The 18,975-nt window shown below is 41.1% G+C and overlaps 2 long non-coding RNA genes and 1 pseudogene across 2 annotated transcripts in view; 1 reads left to right on the top strand and 2 right to left on the bottom strand.

The window, feature by feature from the left end:
* LOC114281986 (subtilisin-like protease SBT1.6 pseudogene) overlaps positions 1-12,182 on the top strand; it is a 47,445-nt pseudogene extending 35,263 nt beyond the window's left edge.
* LOC145821253 (uncharacterized) overlaps positions 1-13,381 on the bottom strand; it is a 49,765-nt gene extending 36,384 nt beyond the window's left edge. Inside the window, exons 1-2 of the long non-coding RNA XR_014363277.1 lie at positions 13,242-13,381; positions 13,033-13,088 (exon numbers count right to left, since the gene is read on the bottom strand). This is a non-coding gene — a long non-coding RNA (uncharacterized LOC145821253). The remainder of the gene's footprint in view (positions 1-13,032; positions 13,089-13,241) is intronic.
* On the bottom strand, positions 1,071-3,714 carry LOC145821254 (uncharacterized). Its single transcript, XR_014363278.1, has 4 exons — positions 3,023-3,714; positions 2,669-2,830; positions 2,043-2,581; positions 1,071-1,956 (listed from the first exon to the last, which is right to left on the bottom strand). It is a non-coding gene; the product is annotated as an uncharacterized LOC145821254 (long non-coding RNA).
* Positions 13,382-18,975: the final 5,594 nt, after the last annotated feature.

The following is an 18,975-nucleotide window of genomic DNA, read 5'->3' as shown; positions in this document are numbered from 1 at the left end:
TCCTTCGGAGCCTAAGGCAAGCAAGAAATGAGACAACATGCACAAGCAAAGCGCATGTCGTCGAAAACCCTGCCAATGATGATTGTCGTGGTCACTGGCATCAGAAAATCGACGAATCAGGCTCAGGATGTCCAGTTCTCCATCGCGAATCAAGGACCGAGCGTCATGCAAAGTGAGCCCGCACATCCGTCCTAAGGTTTGGATGTGGCCGAAGCGGAATTGGGGCAAGATCTCTTCAACGCGATGAGATTCCATCAAAGCCTGGAAATCTTTGAAAGTGGGGTACATCTCTTGTCCACCAAAGCTAAAAACATGAGTTACCGGATTCCAACACCTTGCCGCGGCATGGAGAAACGGAAAACGCAGCGGGGTGCGGCTCAGCGTGAATAGTGCATTTATTTCGAAACCCCAGAAATTTAACTTTTCCAAGCCATCCAAGTTAGCAATCCAATTTGTGAGATTTTGGACAAGAAATGCTTCCATTTGATGCAAAAACTGAGTTGAAATGGAGAAACTACGAAGCTGGGGCTTTTGTAGAAGATAAGGTGTTAAGTGGAAGACAGGTGTTAACAATCTGGGCACTTTCTGCATTAATGGCCGACCGGCCAATTTGATGGCCAACCGACCATCTTTGTAGCCGATCGGCTAGTTTTTGTGGCCGATGGCTCTTTATGGTGGCCGATGACCTCCCACCTTGGCCGATGGCCCCTTCCTTTGTTCTCTGAGCTGTCCATGTCTTGGAAGTGTTGAGAACTTATGTCTTGTTCTACTTCAAATGCCTTTCGGTGACGATTTTGCGAAGTCGCGCCTGTGTTACTTCAATTTGTTTATCGAGTTGTTGTATTTTTGTTTATCGAGTTGTATTTTGTGTTGATTGTTAAGTTCTTATCTTGCTTATCGAGTTGTATTCACATTTGGTTAGCATGTCAAGTCCTGGTTTTGCTTATCGAGTTATTTTGTTCTTTCAATTGTCAGTTGGTTCACTACCTGATTAAGGCAATGCAATTCGAGTGTGCAATTTTCAAACAAAGTTCAATCTTACTTACACACTGTGTGATGCGATGCTTAGAATGTAAAATGTAACACTTTTTCAATCAAAAAGCTGTTTTCATTTCATCATGTTTTCTTTTTGCAAAAGTACAAAGTTTCGAAGAAAATAAAACTGCCTGAGGCAGTATAATGTGCAAAAACTACCAGCAAAAAAGAGAAATAAAGCAAGAACAAAACATCTGAATCGGCGCCAGTCGCCTCAAGAGTGGGAATCCCTCATCGTCCTCTTCTTCGATGAAGGCCCAGAACTGTCGCCGACAGCTCCGCCGCCTAAGTTTGAACCCGAGCCATCTCCAGCCTCATCTCCATCCTAAAAAGAATCTGACTCTGGACTCATTGCCTCCTCGTCAGACTCATCATCATCTGGGGCAGGCACCCGTGAACTACTCCCGATATGAGCACGCCCAACTCTGCTCCGGCTGTGTGCTAGAGTCCCTTGTCCCGCTCCCCCTGCTGCTCGGGGAGGCACTAAAGGTCCCGCTGAGGCACCCGCTGTGACTCGTATCTGGAATGGGGCCTAAAAAGAACAATGTGGCAAATGCATCAGTTATGCTATACGAAGCTGAGTATGGTATCAAATGCAGTATATGATTACAGTGTATGAATTCTGTGAGCAATATATGAATGTCGTGAGCGGTGAATGATTGCAGTGTATGAGGACCGTGGCCAGTATATAAGATACAGTGTATCGGTACCGTCAATGGTATATGAGTGTGGTGTATCGAATGCAGTATTGATAATATGATGCATCAAATCAGTATAAGGCAGATTATAGAGGGTTTTGGTATGGAGGTTAAAAGAACTCATCGGAACACCGTAAATACTCAGCAGGTCCATGCTCCTCTGCAGCATCCCCATCATCGAAGCCAACAGCTCCAGAGCCTGTCCAATGTACTCTATGGAAGCCTACAAAAGTGTTGAGGTAATTAGTAATCTGCGGGATATCAACTGAAATGAAATGAATGTACAAAATGTAAAAGTATATTATATACCGGGGTCAAGCCTCGAACTCCGACGAGCTCATGATCAGTTAGAAGAGGAGCGATGGGAATCTAATAGGTCTCTCCAGCCCATCCTCAGCATGTCATGGTGGTGGGCAGGTCTGGCCACTCCGCCCTCTGTCCCCTCCGGCCATGGGCCTGAGTCGTCCTCGATCCTCCCACTCCTCCTACTGTGGCTGCAGGTCTCTCTCTCTCTCACCTCGGTGAACACTGGCCAGAGGTGGCATGAGGTATGTCTGAATGAAGACGGTGTAGTCACCGTCGAGCCGGAAAAAGTCGGCATCCCAACCGATCGTGAAATCGGTCATCTCCTGCGGAGTGTACGTCGCTGTATGCCTCATGTGCGAAGGAGGCGACATCGGGACTATCTGCTCAGGCAAACCAAGGCTCTGTCGCAAGAAGCGCTCTCCCAAGTACCATGCCCGACAGAACGGATCCTCAAGCAAAACCCAAAATCGGGCAGTCTCTGGAGCGCCCATATACTGGTCTCTAACTGCGTCAAGCAGCACTGCCCAGGGCTGCCAGGTGATCTACAAATTATGGATATATAGGTTGTTATCTGCTATTGAAAGTGCAACATAAAGCAAAGCTCAGATGAACTATACGGTTTAAAATACCTCCGTTGCGGCTACAGTGCCAAAATATCGACGGAATAATGAGAAAGACTCTCGCGGCCTCCACTAGCATCTCCTATCGAACCGATGTGAATATGGAACCATGGGGGGCATCTCTACCTCCGGCTCTGGAGCAAGCCTCGGGAAGTAGGCATATACCCACAACTACAAAATGTGAAAGGGCAATGATGAGTATGTTTATCAGTAAAGCAGTATACAGATAAAGCAGAAATCAGAGAATGATGTGCAGTGTCTTGTGCAGTGTACAACTGGTGTAAAGCAGATTGTGTGTTATGCAGTATGTGTGGCATACAGATAATGTAAAGCAGGACTGTAAAGCAGAAGGGAAAGATATACCTCCCAGGCTCTCCAGTAGCCTCCTAGCGGGTGCCCACTCCGACGAGATAAGGAACTCATATATCCATACAGTGTGGCCTGGCCTGCGCCGCCCCAGTCATAGCACTGGATGCGAGTCACGTCTACCAGTGTGCTCAAGAGGTAGAGGCCAACGGTGTTCGCCCGGTCGGCGAATAGAGTAGTGCCAAGCATGAACATGAGGAACCCCCGGGCGTAATGCTCGACCTCCTCGCGGGTCATCGGCGTCTGTCCCCTGAACTGGTCAGTGAACCATGAATATCTCATGAACCCTGGTTGGGAGAGAGGTGGGCGAATGCTGAGCAAAAAGATCTGGACAACATCCCACTCGCCCATATCAGTGTCAAAAGGGATCGGATCACCCCCTACTCCGATGCCAGTGAGCATGGAGAAGTCGAAGGGAGTCATCGTCATTTCCCCTGCTGTAGAAAGGAGGAAGGAATCAGTGGTGTCCCACCACCTCTCCACTAAGGCGCCTAGAAAAGGCCAACTCGCAGTGAGGCGCGAGAGTCCCATGCAGAATATTCCAAAATCGGCCGTATCGACGATGTGGCGAACATCATCGGGTAGCTCCATGTACCAATCTCGAGCGATGGTGTTCCTATAACCCCGGAAGGCATGGGAATCTCCCTGTGTTCAAGATAAACAGATGCGAAGCAGTGTCAGGAATATAGTGTATGCATGTGTTTAGAATTGGTAAAAATACAGTGTGTATATGTGTTCGAGTTGACAGAAGTATCATGTATGAATGTGCTCAGAATGAACTAGGCATGCGGTATACAAATGTGTATGAAGAGTAATATTGGCTATCCAAGACATATGACCTACATTGCAGAAAGTAAAGAGGAAGAGTATACCTCAGCGGCACCATAAGATAAGTGTGACTCCGGCTCGCGTAGCAGGAGGTCCTCCGGAGCACCTCGCGCAAGGCTCCTAAACTGGCGAATACTATCGGGAGGCAGTACGTGTACGCCAGGGTGATAAGACGCTGGGTCGAAAGGCCGAATGCTGAGCGGCAAGGGCTCGAACTCGGGATCCATCTCCATCCCTTGAGGAGCCCCACCCTGTGGAATATCATCTACCATCTCGAGAAGAGTGAGAAAATGGTCGAAGGTATGGAAAATGGGCAAGAATGCCAAGAGTCAACCGAAAGTCAACTCTGAGGGGTGAAAAATGAAAGAAAATGTCAAGCCTCGGAAGAGGGCACGGAAACCAAGGGTAACTCAGGGAAAACAAACCCCAAGTGGTGGAAATCAAGAAAGAAGCACCGAAGGCACTTTTCAATCGGTTCAAAGTGTGTAAAACAACGAGGGTTTCACGAATCAAATGTTTTTGGGATGTTGGGAAATGCGTTTAAAGCACGGATCTAAAGGGGAAAGTGATCTAGAGCAAGAGAAGAAAGGTTTTCGGCCTTGGAGAAGTGAAAAAATAGGGTTTGGAACCCTATACTTAAAGACCCGAGGCAAACGGACAAAACAGCCCCGAATCTGCCATTTTTGGCCGATCGGCCAAATTGTTGGCCAATGAAGTTTTCTGGTGGCCGATGGCTTCCTCTTGTGGCCGATGGACCTCCAATGCCCTTGTTTGGGGTTTTTCTGTTGATTTGTACCCTCATCTCTCAAGAAAGTGCAAGAAAATACACTTTTGAAGCTTGAGCAGTCTCCGTGGTGACCTCGAACCGTGTCTTCCGTGTGCGGCACTCAATATGCACAAGATGTATCCTTTTTTGTATCCTTTTGCCTATTGCTAGATTCAAAAATTATCTTTGAATGCGTGGCTTTACAGTGTTCTTATCACATTCACGAGGTTTGCATTCGTTATATGCCTCTCTCACTTTTGCATCGGACATGCATCATCGCGTTTGCATAACATATGCGCGTTGTGTCAAATAGGTATTCGTGTTTACGTTGCATAGAGTATGTACATTGCATGGAACACGTTTTAACCTTGCTTGCATAGAATGTGCACTTCTCACCTTGGCATGAAATGCGCGTCTTAATGTTGCATGGAACATACATTTCTCTCAGTTGCATTGTTATGCACACTCCACTTGCATTGTTATGCATACTTCACTTGCGTTCTTATGCACTATTCTACTCGCATCGCTATACACCATTCTACTCGCATCACTATGCACCGTTGTTTATCTGGCATTGAATATGCACTATTGGTTATCTTGCATTGCATGTGCATTGTTGTCATTCGTCTCGCAGAAGACATTCATGCCATTGCATTGTATCTTTCAAGTTTCTTTCTCATTCATGCACGATATTGTATGTACGGTTCATTTGAAGTTGGCACAACCAGGCGATATTGGATGTGCGGTTCATTCAAAGAAGTTTTGTTTAAGACTGTTTGTCTAGTGTATCTATCACAGTTCACTTAGTGTATCTATCACACTTCGTTCACTTAGTGTATCTATCGCACGTTCGCTTTGTGTATCTATCACACATGCTCACTTAGTGTATCTATCACACTTTGCTCACTTTGTGTATCTATCACACTTTGCTCACTTAGTGTATCGATCACACTTTGTTCATTTAGTGTATCTATCACACGTTCGCTTTGTGTATCTATCACACATGTTCATTTAGTGTATCTATCACACTTTGTTCACTTAGTGTATCTATCACACTTCGTTCACTTAGTGTATCTATCACACTTTGCTCACTTTGTGTATCTATCACACGTTCGTTTTGTGTATCTATCACACGTTCGCTTTGTGTATCTATCACACGTTCGCTTTGTGTATCTATCACACATGCTCACTTAGTGTATCTATCACACTTTGCTCACTTTGTGTATCTATCACACTTTGCTCACTTAGTGTATCTATCACACTTTGTTCATTTAGTGTATCTATCACACGTTCGCTTCGTGTATCTATCACACTTTGTTCACTTAGTGTATCTATCACACTTCGTTCACTTAGTGTATCTATCACACTTTGCTCACTTTGTGTATCTATCACACGTTCGTTTTGTGTATCTATCACACATGCTCACTTTGTGTATCTATCACACGTTCGCTTTGTGTATCTATCACACATGCTCACCTTTGTGTATCTATCACACGTTCGCTTTGTGTATCTATCACACATGTTCACCTTTGTGTATCTATCACACGTTCACTTAGTGTATCTATCACACATGCTCACCTTTGTGTATCTATCACACGTTCGTTTAGTGTATCTATCACACTTTGCTCACTTTGTGTATCTATCACACGTTCATTTTATCTATCTATCACACTTTGCTCACTTTGTGTATCTATCACACTTTGCTCACTTTGTGTATCTATCACGCATGCTCACTTTGTGTATCTATCACACGTTCGTTTTGTGTATCTATCACACATACCCACCTTTGTGTGTCTATAAACCACGTTCGCTTTTTGTATCTATCGTACTCGTTCGCTAAGATTGCATAATTTTCTTACATCCTTTCTGCATGAAATGTAGTTCGGTCTGTGATTCCCACACGTGGCGTCTGTACTTATTTGCTTGTGTACGAGTTTGCTTTAGCATTTCTTTGCATAACATTTGCATAAATGCTTCATTACAGCTCTCTTTGCATAATCATAAGTTATGTTCTGCATTGTGCATATCATTTGCATTTTGCCCTAGCCTGCAGGCGTATCCATATTCTTATCTTGTATGTTTGTCTAAGTCTTCGACCTTGTCAAAAATGGGTCGTCTCTGGGCTTTGACATTCACTCCCGTCATTTCTTGACTTCCTAGTTCTGTCAAAGAGGGGCAACTATAGACACCCCATTTTTGACCATCCTCAAGACTTGGATGTCTTCGTTTGAACACTCGATGATCATCCATGCTCGTGTTCGTTTTGAGTTTCTGAAAGTCTCGGTTGTGCGCCTTGCCTTGGAGCCTTTCAACTTGCTTGTTTTGTGCTTGGTTGTGGACCAAGAGCTTGTGGTTTTGTTTCTGAGAGAAAGGGGTGGCCTTTTGGCCAACCCTCCAACCCATCAGCCAGGCCCCCTGCCCATCGGCCATTCCTTCTTTCCATTGGTCATCAGTGGTGGCTAGTTGGCACCTTTGATGGCCGGTCGGCCATGTTTGTTGGCCAAGGCCTTTTTAATTACTTTTGCAGATATTTTTTTGGCAAGTGTGCCAGCTGGTGAGCACAGAACTCATCCTCCATACAGGTGTATGGAGGGATTGTAACAAGCCTCAAGCTTGTTCAACAAGCTTGAGACTTGGATTTCTATAAGAGGGGAGGTCCCTCTCCCTTTCTAGAGGTTCTGAAAATTTGCATTAGATCAAATATATCTCTCCCTCTCTCAAGAACTCTCTCTCTCTCTATATATATATATATATATATATTGCTTGAAAGTGAGTGTTCTTCACTCATTTTGCCTACAACCCCTTAGCCAAACCTCTTGACCTTGGAGCTGAGATTCCATAGGACTTGTTTTAGCATCCTAAGGTTGGTTTTGGCTCAGAAAAGCTGTTGGTTTTGTTGTTCTTCAAGGGTGAGTCCCATATCCTCTTTTAAGCTTTGTTTTGCTTGAGTACTTAGCCATCTTTGCATGCTTCTTTTGGCTTAACTTTAAACTTCAAAAGGCTTCATTTTCAAGTGTTTGAAATGTTTGTTTAAGTCCTCTTTGGAGTTGGGGGTGGTCTACCCCATTTTGTGCCTTATTTTGCTTTGTTTTATATCATCTCTTTAGGCCTTTGAGATCACCTTCTCTTGGCCTTTTAACCACTGAATTCCAGAGGAATTTCAGTGGTGGAAAGTGTGTTTTGAGGCTCCAAATAGGTGGGGGTGGTCCCCCCCCCCCTTTTGTATCTTGTTTGCTTGTGTTGATGGCTCATCAAAGTAGCATGTTTTTCTACCTCCTTGAGGCTCCATTTCAGCATGTCTTAGGCCTTATTTTAGCATGCCTTAGCTCTATTTTGGTTTGGTTCAATTGCCTCTTGCATGCTCATTGCACTTGTAGTGCAATTCCACTCACTAGCTTAACATGCATCATGCTTTGGACCATCATTCTAGCATGATTTTTGCTCAACTCCAGCAAGCTTTTACCCATGTTTTTCCACGATTAAGCTCTGTTTTAAGTTATTTTGGTCATGCATGCCTTGCTTTGTATAACCGTAGTGCATTCTTGCTCACTAACTTTGAGTTTCCAAGTCACTAGAATGCATTGCTTGGGCCATTTGCATGATTTAGAATCATTTGGTATATGATTTCAGAGCATTTTCATTGTCATACACTCACATGTGTCACTCTTTCAATGCTTTGGAGGGTTGGTGCTTTATGCCTTAAGTATGAGCCAATATGTATGCCATCTGGCCTAAGCTTTTGGGCTGCCATATCAATGTATTTTGGGTCTTATTTTGCCATGATACAACTCTATTTTTGGTTGATTAGAGCATCCCTCATTTGCTCCTTACACTTGTAGTGTAACCATGCTCATTGGCCTTGCATGCTTGTTGTTTTTGGCTTACCATGCTAGCTTGTCTTGGCTATACTCCATGCATGTTTTAGCATTATTTTGACATGCTTTAGGACTGTTTTGGTTGTTCTTGACCTTTTGAGGCTTGCTTTGTATAGCTATGGTGTTAATGCCTTGACTAGCTATGAGTTTTGAGGTATCTTGCATTCTTGACTTGAGGTATTTGCATGTCTTGGCATCATTTGGAATAATATTTCAGAGCATATGGTGTTGTCACACTTCTATATTTTTCACTCTTTAAGTGCTTTTAAGAGTTGACCCTTATGCCTAGTTGATGAGCCATCACAGGAGCATGTGTTCTTGGCCCTTTTGTGCCTAAGTTTTTGGTGTGTTCGCCACTGTTTTGGACCCTCTTAGGTCTGTCCATATGTGGTTTAAGTCCATTGAGCATTGTGTTGCATGCCTCTTGAACGATGCTCTTTACTTGCATTGTGTTTGCATGTGTGTTGCATTGCATTGTGTTTGGATTGGACGTTAATCCAAACACGAGGAACGAGGGACGTTTCATACTCAAAGTGATGAAGGTGCCTCATTCCTTAGGTCACCGACGCCTTTGATCATGTATGATAAGGCGGAGGTTCATCGAGTCCTATGTATTATTTTTGCATTCATTGACATTGACTTGTGCAAACTTGGCTTTTTGGTCATCATGCATTAAGATGCATGATTGGTGGCCCGAGAGTCGAGTACCGCACTCCCTTGAGTTTGAGAAATGATAGGGAGGGTGGTTGTGCACACATACCATGCAAATACACTGTCATGCCTCTGTTTGTGCTCTGTTACAGCAAAAGGAGAAATTGCAGGAAGCAGTGGCCGACCGGCCATCAAAGCTGCCGACCGGCCACAAAGTCTGCCGATCAGCTATCAAAATTGGCCGATAGCCATAAACTCTGGCCGATGGCCATTCCTCTTAGCCGACCATCCCTCAGCATGCTCTTAAGGTGGATCAGAAGTATCTTGGAAGTTGGCACAATTTTCAGAAGTCGGCACAATTTTCAGAAGTCCAAAAGAGTGCAAACAGAGGCATCACGAGGCACAGTAGTGGATTTCCTAGCAAAGCCGACCGAGCATGCATACACCCCTCGCCCCGAGGCTCCTTTTAACTGTTTTGCTTAGCTAGTTAACTATTTGGTTCTGTACTTAAGTAGTTAATGCACTTTGCTATTCATTTGCGTTTGTAATTAGTTAACTTGTTAGTTAATTAGTTTCGGTTTGTAATTAATTAGCTTAGCGTAGCTAGTTAGTTGATTTATTCGGACCCTCCATCGAGAGGGCACAATGCTGTAATAAATGTGCGTATGTGTGATGCATGTCTTCCAACCCCATTTCTTTCTTCCTTTTATTTACCAGCTTTCGATGGTTAGTTTAGGGCATGTTTCAATTAGCATCCTCATGTTTGCATGCGTGCATCATTCATTTTGTCTTGCATGCACCGGGCTCGACGTATCATTCAAACTACATTGTATTTCAATACCAATTTGAATACATGTTATCAAGTTGCATTCATATGCCATTCTAGATAGTCGAGCCTATTTTAGTTGCATTTTTGCATGCGTTGCATTAGGCATTGTTGACATAGCTAGGATCATGCATGATTACTAACTAGCTTTTGTTTTGGCTCGGAGTACACTGTAAGTGTTTATGCTTTAGCATCCTTGCATGTGTGTAAGTGACTGCCATGATAGCATGCTTGCCATGAGGCTATGTGCTTATTTGATATAACTGCATGAATGCCTGTGGATGAAGGCTTCATTGCTTGAATTGGAACAATTCATCAAAATGTACGTTTTAAGCCCACTTGGGAGTGGCAAAGTCATGTTTTTCTAAGCCCACTTAAGGGTGGCAAATCCGCGTCTTAGCCTACTTGAGGGTAGCAACTTCAAACCATTTTCAAAAAATAAACATGAGATATTTTGTTCCAATTCTTGCGATTGAGTCTATGCTTCTATGTTGTGCGCATCACATAGTAAGATGTTTAATAAACCGAAATAAGAACGCATGTGTTTTCAAAAACAACATATCATGTTAGTAGAGGCCGATCTTTGATTGGGCGAGCGGGGGTGCTCATTTAAGGACCTTCCCCTCTCGTACCCAAGTTTCCGAGCTGAGGAAACTTTGGTGATGGCAGACACGTGGCCTTTGGCACGAGTCAGGGTTTCCTAAATTTCCCAAAACAAAATATTTAAGTGGCAACTCTAAAATCTAGCAAAGCAGTCCATATTTGGCACTTCTTGATTAAAATCAATTTTTCAAAACGATTTGTCGGATTTGGACTGTTTGGTGATTTACCAATCTTACATTACACTTTGTGAGATTAGATTCAGAACCATGACAGGAGTCCGAACTGTAGTAGCTAGAACTACAATTCACGCCCTCACGTGCGAAGCGGAGTTCCAGGCGGTCTACAACCTTATTTTGAGGATGTCATAGCCATTACATCGCTTTCAGCAATAGAGAAAGGGATTGTCATCGTCTGTGCTGCTGGAAATGAAGGGGCTCGGAACACAGCATTCAATGAAGCACCATGGATCATCATAGTAGGTGCTGGTACAATTGACCGAAACAATGTCGCATCAATAAACCTAGAAAATGGGTTAACCATGGAAGGCACATCATACTTCCCAGTGAGTGTTTACATTACCAACACATCTATTTATTATGGGAAAGGCAACCTAAGCAAAGCAATATGCAATGTTTCAGCTTTGGATTCAGAAAAGATTGCCGGAAAGGCAGTCCTATGTGATAAAAGCCCCAACATTGACATATTTGGACGGATGAAGGAAGTTGAAAGGGCAGGTGGATATGCAAGAATATTTGTGGGAGACATGGTGACTTCAGATCCACAGTACTACATTCTTGCCCAGTTTTTCATTCCTAGCGTGGTTCTGCATACTACTTATGGGGCTTCAGTAAAGGAGTACGTAACCAGTGAAAATAACGCAAAGGTAAAGTGCATGAAGTTCGTGATAACAACTTTGGGGACAAAACCAGCACCTCAAGTAGCCTTTTTTCTTCAAGAGGACCTAATCCAATTAACCCAGGTGTTCTAAAACCAGATATCCTCGCTCTAGGGCAAGATGTTCTGGCAGCAGTTGTACCCAACAAGGAAAATTTCAAAGTATGCAACTATAATATGGTCACTGATTATGGATTCATCTCAGGGACATCAATGGCAACTCCCCATGTTGTAGGAGTTACAGCGTTACTAAAGGCCATCCACCATGATTAGAGCCCTGCAGCCATCCGATCAGCTATCATGACCACTGCAAATACACTTGACAATACAAACATAGCCTTGAAAGACCAATTAACTGGACTGCCTGCCACACCTCTAGACTTCGGGGTTGGCCATGTCAATCCAAACAAAGCAATGGATCCTGGGTTGATCTACGACGTGGGTTTTCAAGATTATGTTGACTTCTTGTGCCGTCTTGGCTACAATAAGAAGCAAATGAGTGTTGTCCTCAAAAGAAATCAGTGGAGTTGCAACCAAAATCCCACCGATCTCAATTACCCTTCTTTCATTGCTATATTTCCTAGAAACACCAGCTCCGTAACAACAGAAACCTTTAGCAGGGTTGTGACGAACGTGGGAGATGATGCAGCCATTTATCGAGCAGTAGTAGTTTGTTGGTCTTCACTCAGAAGAACTAGTATCTCCAATATCTGAAAGCCGAATATCAGCTAGAGTGAAATAACAAACAACTATACACAAACTGAACATTCGTGCTGCACACCAACTTTTGAATCAAAGACCACAAACCAATGTGATTAATTCTGTTAGCATCACTTCCAAAGTAGACCCGCTTGGCTGGTCCTAACCATGCAATAAAGTTGTTTCCACATATAAAAATTAAGAGTTAGAAGTTCAACTTACGATTTTGTTAACAAAAGAGTCTTATGTCCTTCCCGTTCTCGCCCCCTCTAGATAAACTTGTGTTAGGCTTAATTTGTCTATCTATTCAGTTGCTTTGGCAAGAATTGTAACCAAACATGATTAACAGCAAAAGCACATTACTGGACTTGTGCATACTTTCTTCTATCTATCATAGCCACAACCCTCACCTATTGGACTTCAATGGATTCTCACTATTAGCTTAGGCTATGAAGTGGATAAAGGTAGTCAAGAAACGCCTGTGCAATACTTAATTAATTAGTAAGTGTTACACAAAAGTTAAAACTTACTAGATTCTAAACAAATAAATCAACAGACCCATTACATTAATTCTTGGCATTCATGTGTCCTAGGCCTTGGCCCTCACGTCTCTATACAAAACATTTTCCTGCATCTGCTTTATATATACTTAGTAATGTGAATTCGACATTGTAGCTTCCATTTTTTAATATGTTTTGTTTCTAGTCCCACCAAAAATTGCACAAACATCTATACTATCTGAACTATAATATAAAGCACACAACTCACAAGGTTTTGAACCTTTGCAAACACCAATTAACAAGTCAGCTTTACACATGCAATGTTTAGAAAACACAATCAAACCACATTGCAGGTTCATGGGTACCTTTTAGAATCGCAAGACAACATTGGTCTCATTTTATGATTTGAATAACTCCATCCCTACATAGAATACATGTATGTATTATAGTGCGTTGAGAAGATTAATTAGAACAAAAAAGGAATGAACTAAGTGAGGGATTGAAATTGAAATCGATGTAAAGCGATTCGCAAAGCCATACTATTTTTATACGGGGAATTAGATTTAGAGATTACCAAGATATACGAAACAGAGCGTTGAATAGAGGAAAACCCTTTGCGAGGAAGTCGAATAGACCGTGATGATACGAAAAACCAATCGAACGGTGAAGTGAATATAGCCAACATTTGTCCAATTTCTCGTTTTTTTTTTTTTTTTTTTTTTTTCCATGTTACCACTAAAAACTAAGATCAAGAAAATGGATATGCATAGCAACCATGGCTATTGCCTGAACCAAATACAATAAAAAATAAATAAATAAATTTTTTTTAAAAAAATGGAGATGTTACGATGTGCACCTTAAAAAAGGTGTATATGATATGTTTTTCATAATTTTTTTACAAAATTTCATTATTTAAACTTAAAATGCCATAATTTTTTTACTACAAAAGTCATAACTTTTTTTTACTGAAAAATGTCATAACAAAATCTCAAAACGTCATAACAAAAATTATAAAATGTCATAACATTATCATTTTTAACTTTAGGATGCACATCATAAATTTGCTATTTATAATTTTACTACAGGGCTGTTTGGGAAGCCTCAAACGAGGCTATTGTAGCCTATTTCCATAAAATAGCCCAAAAGCCCCACTTTTGCCAACTTTTTCAAAAAAAAAAAAAAAAAAAAAATAGCCTGCACGCTGGACAGTGTAGGCTGTGCCTACACTGTCACAGCCGGCAATTGTTCCATCAACAGCTGAATTACCGTTTTACCCCTTAGCCTACAATTAAAAAATTATAATTGTAGGGACAAAATGGTCATTTTAATTACAAACATCTTTTCAACACTTTTTTTAATACACCAACTCAAATAAAAATTTAACCCAACTTCCCAAACACAAAACTAAAATAACCTACTAAAATAGTCAAAAAGCCAAATAGCCTACTAAAATAGCCACTTCCCAAACGAGGCCTACAAAATGTCATAACACACATCACAAACAATCATAACGTTCATTATAAAAAAATTCATAATTTTTTTACAATGTACACTATTTGAAAGGATACATATTGTAAATTTTTCCTTAAAAAAATTATTAAAAACAAAACACAGAAAAATTGCTGAAAAAATAATCGATTAATCATTGAACTCGTGACACATCGATTGTTTAGAACTAGTCACATTTGTTTTCCGAAATTTTAAATTTTTAGTGATAATTTTTTAAAATTATGTCAAAATTTTTTTAGTTTTCTAGTCTGAATCTAAAAAATATTTTTTTAAAATTAAAAAAAGAGAAAAAATAAGTTTTAAAAATTCACTATTTTTAACTTATTCTTATCTTTTTTAAACATTTTTTAGAATTTTTTAAATTTTTCGAGTCATCTCGTCGAGAATCTAAAAACTTCAAATTTTTTCAAAAAATTTTTAAAAAAGTTTCAATAACAAAAATAAACCACTAAAAAAGCAAACCTCAAACACCACAATAAAATGTCTAAAATATTTTTTTTTTTTGTTGAGTTTAATAACTAGTAAAATATATATTTTTTTGTCATTTTATTAACAGAAATAGACAAATGATTTAAACTAAAAGAAATTAAAAATTAAGAGTTTAAATTGATAAAATCAAAATTTTATAATTTATTTTGTTATAATGATCAAATCCTGGGAGTATTTTTTTTTTTTTTTTTTGTAATTAAAGAGAATAAAACACATAATAGATCAATAGAATTAAATTATTAGAAATATATTCAAAATATTTGCATGAATATATAAATCATACTTAGTTTTTTTTTTTTTTAAGAATCTACACCCATATTAGTATTTTTCTCGAGAGAATTATATCAAATTATATAGATGAATATAGGGGCTTTAGTTAAAAGGTCCCTGATATTAAGAGTTTATAAAATAAAGGACATGTAACATTTTTATAATAATTGAGATTCGTCTATCAACATTTTCACAAAGAAATTTTGGTATAGAAAAATTTATCTTTACAGAGAAATTTCAACTATTTTCTCTGTGACAGGCTAAAATTTCTCTTAAAATATCACCAAAGGACCTTAACTAATAAGAAAAATATATTAGACCTCTACTACTATCAAAAGTTGGAGAGTATATATAAAGCATGAAACCGAATGAATAAAATAAATCTATAACCTATATATAAAAGAGTGGAAGCAAGCAGCTATTTTTTAATCTAACGCTGGTGGAATTACTAGAAATGCCTAGCAAGTGTTCACATTATTACCTTTGGCCCTAAGAATTCACTTACGTGTCATTTGCAACTCTTCTTCCCAATTTTTTGGTTTACGTGTTTTCTTGGCCATACGCCATTTGAGTAAGGTAGGTGTACGTGTCTTCCGCTAAGTATTGCAACCAAACCGGGTGCAATCATCTGTCCCTCTAAGAATTTTCTTGTGTTTGGTGGATCAAATTTTGCAATCAAACGATTCTCTGTCAGCCGAAGACAAACGCATATATATATATATACTCGTTGTTCTGTTTCACTTCCCATCTTGGTTTAGCTTCGTTGTTTCTAGGTACACAAATTACATCCCAAACTCCACAACCTGGTATGTAATTTAGTTGTTTTCTACTTCTTTTTCTGCTAGCTGTGGATATATTGATATATGATTTGAATGCCTCTGTTCTCGTAGGTGCTTGTTAGTGCATACACAAATTAGGCACACCGCCTGTTTGACAATATGCTTGAACATGCAAACTGAAAAATTGAAGGCTTACTTAATTGAAAACTTGCATTGAAAATGTGTGAATGCTCGTAAAAGTTAGAGAACTCATACTCAAAAACTAAAATAAATGATACTAAAAACTTCTATCTCCACTAACAAAATTGATGGATTTGTAGCTTTAAAGACATTATGTATGAGTCGATTTCTGACCACACTGCCAAACAAGCATTCAACTGGAGAGCACTGGCAGAACAGATGGCGCCTGAATGACCTGTAACAGAAAAGAAGAAATTCCGACGGTGGTTCGTCCACCCGGGAGCACTCCGACGATCAAGTCAGTTATCTCTCAAAGATAGCAAAAGTGCTTAACTCACTATTCAGAATATAAAAAGTGTACCTTAGACCCATGAGGGTGCCTCTCTTTTATAGCCAACACAAACCTAGTCCCAATAGAAGCCTAGCTTCAATGGACTTAGAATTACTGCTAATCTTGGACTCCCAGTAGGATCGGGATAAACTTTCTAAGAGTCTTATCTTTACCCAAACTGAAGTCTTCTCCCATTCTAGGACTCTTGTCCCTTATCCGCTTATCCCAGATTCTGGTATTCTCGCAGATAACCTCGGCCTAGCCGAGATCATCTCGGCATCATAACTAGGACACTTGGCACCCTGGCTGGCACTTCGGTGCCACGTGTCGTCATTCAAAATTTACGTCCCCACAACTGCCCCCTAAATTCTATTACCTCGGCATCCTAAGGTGATGGAACCTATGCCATTTCTTCCATCTAGCACGTCGGCTAAGCTCGCTTCATCATTCATTACCGAAGTCAGAACTCGTCGGCTCAATATGACCAAGACCTATAGTCTGCTTTCATCAATGCTTTGGGACTAACAACCAAGTTCGTTCAAGTTCATTAAGTCGAGATCGCCTCCTTAGTCGAGGTCTTTGCTTGTTTAAACCAAGAACTCCAAGAGTTTTATCACGCGTATGAGCTGTTCGCACAGTATTTCAACCATTTCTGCTACGCGTCTTTCCCTTATTGGATCGTACCCGACATGCGCCATCAAGTCGTATCATTTTTGCATGCACCGTCTGACAAGCACGTCGTCCTAGGCACATTGATGGTGTTTTGCCGCCATTTCTCTGCATTTGATCAAAATCAACCCTCTCTCTCCGTTTTTTCACTTTTGCATCCTCAACTTTGTACTAACTCTCTTTCTCTACTCTCCCAAATTCGCCATTGTTCTCAAGCTCTTTGAGCTCTGCAATTACTTCCACTCTCCCCTTCTGATGAAGCCTTTGTTGATCTTTTCCGGTCGCTACCATCATCTGATTCCGGCGTACTCTACACCGGCTTCATTTTCTTCGGTGAGTTACTGTTTCTCTTTGTTTTAATTTCTTGTTTTGTCTTCAAAGAACTCTACCGCTTTACTTGCTCCCTTTACGAACTTGCTCGTGTCTTTGATCATTTAATTTGTATCTCAATTTCCACCATATATTGAGCATGTTTGCTTCATGATTCTGTTTTAGCCCAATCCATTCTTGAATATACTGCTTGTATATTAGTTGATCCTTGCCACTGTTCTTGGCCTTACACACCTGTACAAACTTTACCACTGTGTTCTTGATGATTCATCACTGTTCTTGATTCTGAATCACATTCCTGTTTCTGTTTGCTGTGTTTTTTTTCCAGATCCTTGCCTTCAACCTTCATTTGCCTAGACTTAGATTTGAGTTTTATTGTAGAATTCACAAATCTTAGAGAAAACTGAAATGAATCCCCCTTAGATCCTCACAAATTCTTACCACAGTGCACATTTAGGTTTTAGCTGAGGTCCTTCAAACCTTCACAAAAACACTTCCTTCTGAACTCCAACACCTTCCCCCAAGCCGATATCATGGGTATGTGGAGGCATAGGGTAGACACCCCAACTAAGTTAGAATACTTCAGGCAGGAGTTTGACATCCCGGCCGATGTTCGCCTGAGGTTGCCTGGGGAGGATGACTCCATCATGCCTAATAAAAACCCTATGCCTTTTCTTGTCGTTGCCTTTACAGAATGTGGACTTAGGTTTCCACTAGATATCCTTTTCTGAGAAGTCCTCCATTACTACAAATTGAACCCGATGCAGCTTGTCATTAACTCTTACCGAGTTATCAATGGTATAATTGCCTTAGCCAAAAAAGAGAAAGCTAGGGTTACCCTTGCCAACATCCAGTATTGCTATACCATGTGTGGCCTTAAATTAGAAAAAGGCTACATCTACTATCTTAAACCGAGGTCCACAGAATATAAACTTGTTGCCGACCTCCCAGACTCCAACAAGGGAGCCTGGGACGATTACTTCATTGTCTCGGGCAACTGGGAGTTCGCTCTAGATGAGGACCTTCACCTCTACCCTCTTAGCCGAACAGTATTCATAGAGGGTAATGGTAGGAACCAAATGTTACATTTACTTGCTTTCAAGTCTTTAATACTATGTTCCTTCTATATGTTCTGACGTCTGTTTTTCTTGCAGTGCTTCCACAGCAGCCAAAAGGCTTCCATAAGTCCTTCTTTCCCAGCAAGGACCTCAAAAGGTTGCTGGATCTGCCAGTGCAACGGTGGAGAGCTCCCTTACTGCTTAACTTCATCCCAACCTACAAATCCGTTTTGCCTGACATCCCAAAAAATAAGAAGAACAAGTCTCCTCCGTCCGCCACCACACCTCCAACAACTTCATCATCTCGGCCAGATCAGGGGTCAACATCTGATCCAGCAAAGCAACCATCTACCTAGGCTCCACAGCTGATCCCTCCATCTCAACGCCAACGTCAACGCTGAATCACAATTGTCCCCGAGATGGGTCGCAAGAAAGCAGTCGCAGATGATCTTCTGGCCGACATCCTCGACACCGCTAACGCTCAACCAACGCAATCCCAGCCTCAACCAAAGCCAAAGCCCAAAAGACTAAAGAAGGCTCAGCCTAAGGCAATGGTGACTCAGATTGACACTGAGGACACCTTGCCTATTTCAAAATTAGTTGAGAGTGAGAAGACCCCCTCCCCCGCCGATAAGAGGCCCGCTGAGGCCGAACCATCCCAATCAACTCGGTCAAAGAGGCCGAGGTCAGAGT

The sequence above is a fragment of the Camellia sinensis genome, chromosome 3, assembly GCF_055761805.1.
Source record: "Camellia sinensis isolate YWXY chromosome 3, ASM5576180v1, whole genome shotgun sequence".
Lineage (NCBI taxonomy): Eukaryota > Viridiplantae > Streptophyta > Magnoliopsida > Ericales > Theaceae > Camellia > Camellia sinensis.
Note: the sequence above shows the minus strand (reverse complement) of the source record. Positions and strands in the feature narration are given on the sequence as shown.